The sequence below is a fragment of the Microtus ochrogaster genome, chromosome 2 (genome assembly GCF_000317375.1).
Source record: "Microtus ochrogaster isolate Prairie Vole_2 chromosome 2, MicOch1.0, whole genome shotgun sequence".
NCBI classification, from domain to species: domain Eukaryota; kingdom Metazoa; phylum Chordata; class Mammalia; order Rodentia; family Cricetidae; genus Microtus; species Microtus ochrogaster.
In genome coordinates, this window is record NC_022010.1 from 24,979,384 (window position 1) to 24,989,669 (window position 10,286).

Consider the following 10,286-nt stretch of genomic DNA (forward strand, 5'->3'; position numbering starts at 1 on the left):
AAAAAAAAAAAAAAAATTCTAGCACTCTGGAGGTGGAGGCAAGGTTAAGACTGGAGACTTTGCCCAGCAGTTGAGAGCACATGCTGCTCTTGCAGAGGACCCGTGTTTGATTTCCAGCACCCGTTACTAGGCAACTCGCAACTGCCTGAAATGTAACTCTGGCGACAAGGGATCTGATACCCTCTTCTGACCTCCAGGGTTATGTGTGCTCACAGGCACTTAACCATGCATAAGTACACATACTTAACATAATAAAAAAATAGACTTCAAGGTTGTTTTCTGCTGCATATCAACATCAAGCCCAGCTTTGGGATCTGAGCCCCTATTTGAAAACCAAAGGAAAACGAATGCCATTTCTTAAACTGCTGTGACTGTTCTCAAAGCCAAACAAACCTTTTTGGCAATTAAGTTCCTCCTAATAACTCCCTTGCCTGGTTGCATTTTAAGGAAGGGTCCCATTGCCCCTCCCACTCCCCCATCCCCCTGGCCTCCCCCCCCCCCCACCACTCCCCCACCCCACCGCCTGGAGAGGATCAGCTGTCAGTCTTTATTAGCGCTGCACACCCTTGAAGGAGTAGTCCTATTAGTGGTTGTTGCAATTACAGATGTGTATCACTTACCAGCAGGGATGCATTCTGAGAAGCCCGGGGTAGGTGATGTTGTCATTGTTCAGGCCTCATGGAGAGCACTTACACAGGCTGAGGTGGGGCAGCTCAGGCTGGGCACTTGGCGCTTTGATTCAGTCAAGAGATAAAAATAAAGGCCAGGTGGAGGAGGCGGCTGCTGGCCAATCGCTGCTCTGCAGCAAATTTGGTTTCTAAGATGGAGGATGTTCTAAAGTCATTATTAAAGTGCAGTAAATCTTGAAGCAGTTACGTAAGTGTTCGATTTTATACGTGTGACCAGCATGCTGTACATCGGTTGTATGTGCTATGGTGTTATGGACAGAAAGTGCTGATGTGTGTTGCACTCTGATGGGATGCCAGCTACAATGTTACTACATGTTAATTGGATCTGGAATTTCCCTCAAAGGCCCATGCATTGAACACTTGGCGCTATTGGTCAGTGGAACCTACAAGGAAGTTGTTCACTGGAGGCTTGACTTCCCTATTTTCCTCTCCTCTCCTCTCCTCTCCTCTCCTCCCTTCCTTTCTTCCTTCTTCTTCTTCTTCTTCTTCTTCTTCTTCTTCTTCTTCTTCTTCTTCTTCTTCTTCTTCTTCTTCTTCTCTCTCTCTCTCTCTCTCTCTCTCTCTCTCTCTCTCTCTCTCTCTCTTGGTTTTTCAAAACAGGGTTTCTCTGTGTAGCCCTGGCTGTCCTGGAACTCGCTCCACAGATCAGGTTGGCCTTGAACTTGAAGATCCACCTGCCTCTGTCTCCTGCCCAGCCAGAAGCTTGACTTTAAAGGTCTGTTTTTGTCCCTCTCTCTTCCCCCTCTATCCCCACCCCCACCCCGTTTCCTCTCTTCCACCTGCTCCCTACCCCTCTCCTCCCCCCTAGTCCTCCTCCTTGTTCCACTTCCCCTTCCACATCCATCTCCCCCCTCCTATCTCCCCTCTCCTCTCTCCTCTTCCTCCTGCTCCCTACCCCTCTCCTCCCCCCTAGTCCTCCTCCTTGTTCCACTTCCCCTTCCACATCCATCTCCCCCCTCCTATCTCCCCTCTCCTCTCTCCTCTTCCTCCTCCTCCACCCTCTCCTCCCTTCTCCGCCTACTTCCTGTCTGCGATAAGGTGAGCGGCGTAGCTCCACAGTGTGCCGCCTTCCCATCAAGCCATCGACTTCAGCACCGATACCTAGTCGTAAGGCAAAGCCGTCCTTGGATGGAGCCACCAGCCCAAACACGCCGATCCTACTTTGAAGTTATTTCTGAAAGGTGTTAGTCACGATGTCGGAAGGCTCACGAACACACTGGGCCGCAGAACGTTTTCAGCTCCATCATATGAGATGATGACGGCTCATGCCCTCAGTCATTGACTGAGACGTTAGGGCCACGTCTGACTTTCCTCGTGTGGGTGGGATGGCACTCCTTTGTAATCCCAGCGTGAGAGAAGCGGAGAAAGGAGGATAAAGGTCAGCCTTGGCTACTTAATGGGTTGGAGGCTAGCCTGAGCTATCTAAAACCTTATCTCAAACAAAACAAAGCAAACCATATTTGGTTTGGGGATGCAAGTCAGTAAAAACACTTGTCTAGAATGTTCCATCCCAGTACCGCAAACAAACAAACAGAAACACCCAGGAACCAGACGTGGTGCCACGTGCTTGGAATCCCAACATTAGGAAGGGGGGGGGGCGCAGGAAGATTAGGAGTTCAAGGTCAACTAAATGAGAGACCCCATCTCAAAAATGATGACAGCACCAACAGTTAAATGTGAGTTTCTCCTTTTATTTTTATCTTTAAGTCCAATTCCTCCTTCTCCAGAGTCCCCTCGTCTCTAAGGGCTCCACTTCCTTCATCTGTCTGACCTGCAGGGCCCAGACAGAGCTCATGGAAGGGGACTCAAAGTCTGTCCAGAGGCAGACAAGATTCCTTTACTACAAACGTGCTTCCATGCGTATTGTGAAACTCCAGATCACTCTGGATGTCTGCAGACATGCCTGAGACTTAAACCGAGACAGATCAAAGCCACACACAGGTGCAAAGCTCCCAACCACCAAAACTGAGCCAAAAGGGCCTGAAGCCTTTCTCTCTGAAGTCTTGTTTGTTCCTAGTCGATGCCTCTGGTTCGTTTCTTTGCATATGATTAAATTTTTCCTCTAATTGTGCATTTATAAAAAAGCATCTCGTGGGCAACCCAGCAAATGTGCAAACTGTTTCATAATTAAAGAGATTTCTCTTCCCTAAAACCTGGTGTGTGTGATGAAGACCTCGTGTCTTAATGGAATGCGTGGCTGAAGAGCCAGAAGCCCACTCAGTATCTCCAGCTGACACGAGGCTCCAGTACCCAGTCATTATTCTGGAAGCCGCACACGGCCATTATCAAGTTCATTCATTTGCAGCTGCATCCCTTTTAGCCTTTTATTTTTTAAAGTATCCTATCCACCAGGCTGTCCTCAGTATCACTAGGGTGCTGGGGACAACTTTGGACTTCTGATCCTCTAACCTCTACCTCCTGAGTGCTGGGATTACAGGTGTGCACCAACATACCCAATTTATGTAGTGCTAAGGGGTGGAACCCAGAGCTTTAGAGAGGCTGGACACGTACTCTACCAACTGAGCTACAGCCCCAGCCTCCCATTCTTCTTAGCGATAGAGCAAGATTCTTTGGGAAAAATAGAAAAAGCACATTTGGAGAAGACACAATTCTTAAGTTGAAATATTCTGGGTCCCTGATTTTTTTTCCCCAGCTCATCTGAGACACATTTCTCATTCCATTGCAGTTGTCTGGGTATGAATATTATAATCTAATTAATCATATGACTGTTTGTAGGTATGACTTGCATGTAGAACATCAGTAATAATCATTACAATTAGTGTTAACAAGAACGAACTGTCTATGTCTGGGGCTTTAGGATTCACAAAATAACTTTACTTGTTTAATTTTATTTCAGATTCCTTCCCAGCCAATGACCAGAGGAGATAGGTCAGATCCACAGGAAGGTTTTGGATTTTTCTTTTTTAAGGACAGGATGATTTTTGCTGAGCGGTGGTACACGCCTTTAATCCCAACACTCAGGAGGCAGAGGCGAGTGGATTTCTGTGTCTTCGAGGCCAGTATAGGCTGGGAATGGAGGCACACACTTTTAATCCCAGCACTTGAGGGGCACAGGCAGATGCTCTTTGTGACTTCCAGGTCAGCCAAAACTACATAGTGAGACCCTGTCCCGAATAAAGGAACAAAAAAGATTTTTTTTACATTTTTAATTATGTATACAGGTATGTACATGTGAGTTCAGGTGCCCGAAGAGGCCAGAGGAGGGCGTCAGATCCCCTGTAGCTGCCTTGAGTTAGATGTAGTAGTAAGGAAGGTTTATAGGTTAAGGATGTGCAGAGTGAGGAAGTTTCTAAAAGATCCTTAGATGGAGAGGGAGACAGACCCTGACAGGTTATGATGTTCACAGATTGACAGGAGAACGTATAATCTTAGGGGTGAGGATTTATCTATACCTATCTACAGATAGGTTTTTGGTTTGATTTTTTTTTCCACTTGAAATATCTACTGTGAATACTGCGTAGTCAGGGGAATTTTCTCAAGGCTCTACTGATCCATGTCTTGTAGACAGAATCAGTCAGGAAACTGTCCGTCACATAAGCCATCCAAATTGTCTGAACTGTGCCATCATCACTTTGACACAAGCTGACTGATAAGATTCGTGGTCTGTGTTTCACATTATTTGCTTTGGCTTGATTTGCAGTGCTGGAAATACAACCCATGGTCTTGCCCATAAATGTTCTGCCACTGAGCCACACACCCCAGCCCCTCACTGGGGGATTCTAGGCAGGTGCTCTACTGATGAGTTATAGTGGTATATTATTTGTATTTTAATAAATAAATCTTGACAGAGACCAGAGGCAAAGCTAAAGCCACTAGAGGTCAGGTAATGGTGACACACACCTTTATTCCCAGGGTTTGGGAGAGACAGAGGCAGCTGAACCTCTGTGAGTTCAAGGCTACCCTGGACTACACAGATCACTGCAGAAACAAATCCAGGTGGTGGTGGCCTACACCTTTAATCCCAGTCCTAGGAAGTCACGCCTTTAATCCCAGCCCTAGAGGGGATGTAAAATGAGAAGAGGGAGAGGCTTAGGCTGGCTTTGTTTGTGGTCACCCAGCCTTGGTAGAGGTAAGACTTCTCTAGTGGCTTGGCTGCCTTGGTCTTCTGGTTTTCAGGTTGAACCCCAGTTTCTGTCTCTGGGTTTTTATTATTCATGCTACACAAAGTCCTTCACTGAGGGGTTCTAAACAGGTATTCTGTTTAAACTACTGAGTCATGTCCCCAGCTCACTGGTGGATTCTAGGCAAGTGTTCAACTACTCTGTTACATTTACAGTACTTGTTTTTTGTTTGTTTTGTTTTTGCTTTTTTCTTCTGTTTTGTTTTTATTTTATTTTTTGTTTAGTTGTGTGTGTGTGTGTGTGTGTGTTTAAGACTAGATTTCACTCCGCAGATCACACTATCCTTGAACTGATTGTGGAACTCAGGCTACTCTCTAACTTGCAATCTCTTGTCTGCCCCTTTGAAAACTGAAGCCATGTCCTCTAGAAGATCTAAAATTTATGAACAGAGGTGTTTTCCTGCATGTATGTCTGCACATTATGTGTATGCCTAGTGCCTGAGGAGGCCAGACGAAGCTTTCAGAAGACGTCTCCTCCTTTGAATGCACCATGATGTCTAACGTTCATTAATATTGAAAGTGGTCAGCTTTCGAACCATGATACCAAAGTGAGTTTTTTGGGTTTTTGTTTGTTTTTGTTTTTTTGTCTCATTTAGGTAATGGCATAAAAATGGTCAGAATGAATTCCTTCCATACAAATGCATGCAACACATCTCTTTCATTAGAGTTAGTACTTTGGTTAACCCTTTGACAGCATCTTAGCTTGTGTAATCTATTCATTTATAGAGAGATCTGTGTAGTAAAGAAATAGTTGAGAGCGGGCAAGATGACTTAGCAGGCAAAGGTGCTTGATGTCAAGCCTGACAACCCGAGTTTGAGCCCCTGGAACACACGTGGCAGAAGGATGGAACTGACTCCCGTAGTCGCTATCTGAGCACCGCTCATGTGCTGTGTATCTGTGCACATACACATACACACTAATACATAAATGAAAAAGAAAAAAGAGGAGGAAGGAAGAAGAAAGGAGAAGTAGTTGAGACACTCTGATTAGAAGGCTTGAGTCAGGTGTGGTGGAACAAGTTTATAACCCCAGCAATCCGACTGAGGCAGGAGGATTTTGAGGTTAAAAAATACAAGAGCCTGGATTACAAAGTGAGACACAATCACACAAAAACCTCTCTCTGTGTGTCTCATGCTTGATTTCCTCCTCTTTCAATCCTTTCTTCCACTACAGTTGACTGTTGGAAGCACTTTTCTGTTAGCACTCTGCTTTCTGGTCACCCTTAGGAAGTCACTTTATGCAGTGGAGGGTGGGGCTACGCGGTTCCTAGGAATGGCTACAGCAGTCCTCTGACGACACGTCGCTGCTCATTAAGAACAATCATCTCACGGCTAGGAACGAAGTTCAGTCAGTCCAATGCCTGTCTAGCCATCAGGAAGCCCTGGGTACCACTCCCAGCATCACATAAAGGAGGTGTGGTTGTGGACGTCTATAATCCCAGTATATGGGAGGTAAAGGCACACACACACACACACACACACACACACACACACTGCTCCATGCTTCATTAGCTCCATGCTTCATTAGCAAGGACAATATGTTCCAGCCACCACATCCTTGAATCAAGCACATGGTGACCACTGTCCCCTGAACTTGTGTTTGTGTGCACCTTTCCTGCCTCCATCCGTAGCCTCTATCTTCACTCAACAAACCTGAACAAGGCCTTCTGATGTCCTGCCAGCAGCCACTTCTGCATTGATTAATACTTCTGTCTGCCTCAGCTGGGATTTGCCTCTTCCCGCACTTCCTGATCACCCAGAAGAGCCAGAGCTCTGCAGCTGGACAGCTCCATCAGCCCAAGGCCTGCACCAAACCTAAGACAATCAAGGAAGATAACCATAAATGAAAGAAAGGCAGGTGAAAATCGACCCTGCATCTCTACTGACCTGCTAGCTGAGCGGTTTTGTTTAGTTTGCAGTTGAGGTGTTTCTTTTTTTTTTTTTTAATATTTATTTATTTATTATTTATACAGTATTCTGTCTGCTTGTATGCCTGCAGGCCAGAAGAGGGCACCAGACCTCATTACAGATGGTTGTGAGCCACCATGTGGTTGCTGGGAATTGAACTCAGGACCTTTGGAAGAGCAGGCAGTGCTCTTAACCACTGAGCCATCTCTCCAGCCCAAGGTGTTTCTTAAATATAGAACCTAAAATTGATATTTCAAATTGAACTTGAACCATGCAATGTGTAGACAACACAGCGGTGATTTCCAGGTGAATACTGCCCAGATCAGGAAACTGAGGCTGGACGGCATATGGCAATGATTCACCCAGAGGGACAGAGCGTGTGTGGGAAATTCAGGGCTAGAATGAAGGGATGACGTTATGTCACTGTCTGATGTGGCAGGATCTAGGTTTAGTCAGTAACCTCATTTCTCCCTGCTTAGCATGAAAAGTGAGCTCAAGTCACAGGGGTCTAGTGGAGACTTCAACTCTAAAAAGGCAGTAGGGCAATTATTTTTCTCTTTCTGTGACAAAACACTATGACCAAAAGCAACTTTGGGGAGGAAAAAAAAATGTTTATCTTGGCTTATGGCTCTAGAAGGATAAGAGTCCATCAAGGCAGGGAGCCAGGACAGCCAGTGTCAGGGACGGCAGCAGGAGCAAGAAGCTGTGGGCTCTCTTTCACAAATTGCAAACACAAAGCAGATAAAGTGAATTAGAAGTGGCCTCAGGGCTTTAAAGTTTCAACACCCTTCCCAGCCCCTGCCACAAGCTCCGGTGACATATTTCCTTCAGCAAGGTTACAGCTCCTAAACCTCTCCAACCTTGCCACCACTGGGGTGGTGGTCAAATGTTCAACTACCCAAACTTACGGGGACTTATCTTATTCAGACTACCATAGACAGTAAAGCCGAGTATAGGGGCACATGCCTATAATCCTGCAATCCCAGGAACACCAGACCAGGTAGAAGAAGGAACACCAGGAGTTCAAGGCCAGACTCAATTCCATAGCGAGTTCGAGGCTAGCCTAGGCTATATGAGACCTTGTTTCAGGAAAGGAAAAAGTTGAGGAAGGGGGTCAACAAGAACTAGATGGGTTTGAGGAGGCCTGGCACTTGAGGAACCAGTCTTAGGGAGAGCAGCTGGGACAGCATTATGGTCACATTATATTCACGGGGAAGGAAACAAGATGGTATTTGGATGTAGAATCCCCTTTTGGCAGCAGGGTACAAATTTGATTTTATGAGCTAAGGTTTCCCTATGTAGTACAGGCTAGTCTCCAATTCACTATATAGCTCAGGATGGATTTAGACTTGGTGTGTCGATGTTTTTGCCTCTTGAGTTCTAGAATTACATGTCCAGCTGGAGAGATACTTTTCTTTTTTTTTTTTTTTTCCCTTGAGACAGAATGTCATATAGCACAGGCTGGTCTCAAACGTGTTACGAGGCCAAGGGCAGCTTGGAACTCCTGATTCTTCTGGCTCTACCTCCCAAGTGCTGGGGATCCAGACATCACCTCCTGTTTACATTTCTAAGAAGCATTTCCAGGGGGAATATATTTCTCTGCAAAGTAAAAATAACTCTGAAGATGGAATGCAAACCCGGCAAGCAGTCAGAGGCAATGGGATGGCACTTTTTCTTAACGTGCTATCTAGAAACAAGACTTGAATTGTGGAGATGTGAACATTGACTAGAAGCAGAGTAAAATGGTCCCCTCCCAAGAAAACCCAGATTCCCTAGTTAAAAGTGGCACATACAAAGAGCCTAGAGCATCTTCATCTTAATAGCTAATGAACTTCTTGATATGTATTCCGACCACACAGTCCTTGCCTGGAAGTATATGGGTGGGAGAAGAGGGCCTGGTGGTCCAGGCTGGGAAAGGACCCACCGTGCCTACTCTCTATAACTTCCCACAGATCGCAGATGTCATGGCCATGGGAAACAAGGCATTCCTTCACTTTCCTATGCTTGGCAAAGACAATGGGTCCTCTTGTTAATCAGAAAAAAAAAATCCTATGAAAAGAACCAACAGGGAGCTCAGCCACACAATGAATGTTATTCACATACTTTCAAGTCAGCACACGTGGATGGATGCCTACATCATGCCTGGTACTGTGCGAAGCACTTGGCCGCACAATGGCCAAGGCACAACCCTGCCACCGAGGAAGGCACAAGGGAGCAGGGAAGACAGATGCTAGCTCAGCAGACCCTAGGGAAATGAGATAAGGGCTGCCCAAAAGAAAGAAAATGAACTAAAATTTACTCCTAACTATGATACGGTAACTTTAGTTTGTGCCTTCATCAGTTCACTCAACAGACTTCTATGGAAGGACCAAAGGAGCTGTACTCAGCCTGCGAAGAGAAGCAGAAATAACTATTTATTGTGAGGGTGGGGCTGCAGTGCAGTGGTAGACTGCTTGCCTCGCATGGATCAATTCAGAGAAAGGTCTGGAGCATGGGGAGAATCATAGATGCAGGAAGACAGAGACAGAGAAAGGTATCTTTGTCCTTGAAGACAGCACATAAATTTAAATGGCTAAACAGCATAAAAACAAACAGAAATTTGTACATAAAGCATTCCAAGAAGTAAATTTTCACTCTCTCTTCTCTTCCTCCTTCTCTCTCTTTCTTTCTCTCTTAAGACAACAGTGACTCCATAATAAGCTTCTCTCTGAAACTCACCCTCCATTGTTTGTAGACCTCATCCTTTGAATTGTAGAGACAAGAATCCAAAAGCCACTATCTTGGAAAAACCTCATTCGATGACAAGGTTCCAGTATCCTAGCTCTCCCCAAACCAAACTCACCAGGGAACAAGAAAGGCACTGCCATTCTCATAGATGCCTCGATAGTTCCCCATTGGTGGGGGTGTGGGGGAAGGTGAGATTTAATTCCCTCCAGTAATCTTGATGTTTGCACACCAGTGCATAATGATATTATCAACCCTTCATGCAAACTACCAGCAGGAACAGTTAGCAAACCTGCAGGGAAATTGCACCTGGATGTTTGGTTTGCTTCATCAAAGACACAAGTGAAGAACCCCAAAGGACCCACTGTGGCCTGGGGCACTTACCAACTGAAAAGAAGAAGTCTAAAAAATCAAGAAAATCTAACCACATTCAACGAGAAGATTACTCATCTCTGGGCATCAAAGAGCTTCACCAAACAATTTACCTTGTTGGGGGGAGGGGAAGAGGCGCATGTGCATTTCATTGCACATGTGTGGAGGTCAGAAAACAACCTATAGGGGTCAGTTCTCTCCTCCTACCGTATGGGTCCTGGGGATCAAACTCAGGTCACTAGGCCTGGCAACAAGTGTCCTTACTAATTGAGTTATCTTTCCAGCTCACCGATCAACATTAGAAACTGTGTTTTATGTCCACTCTCTCCATACCTCTTCAATACAGTGCTTGAAGTTCTAGCAATGGCAATAAGACAACATAAGGGGATCAAGGGGATTCGTATTGGAAAGGAAGAAGTTAAGCTTTCGTTATTTGCAGATGATATGATAGT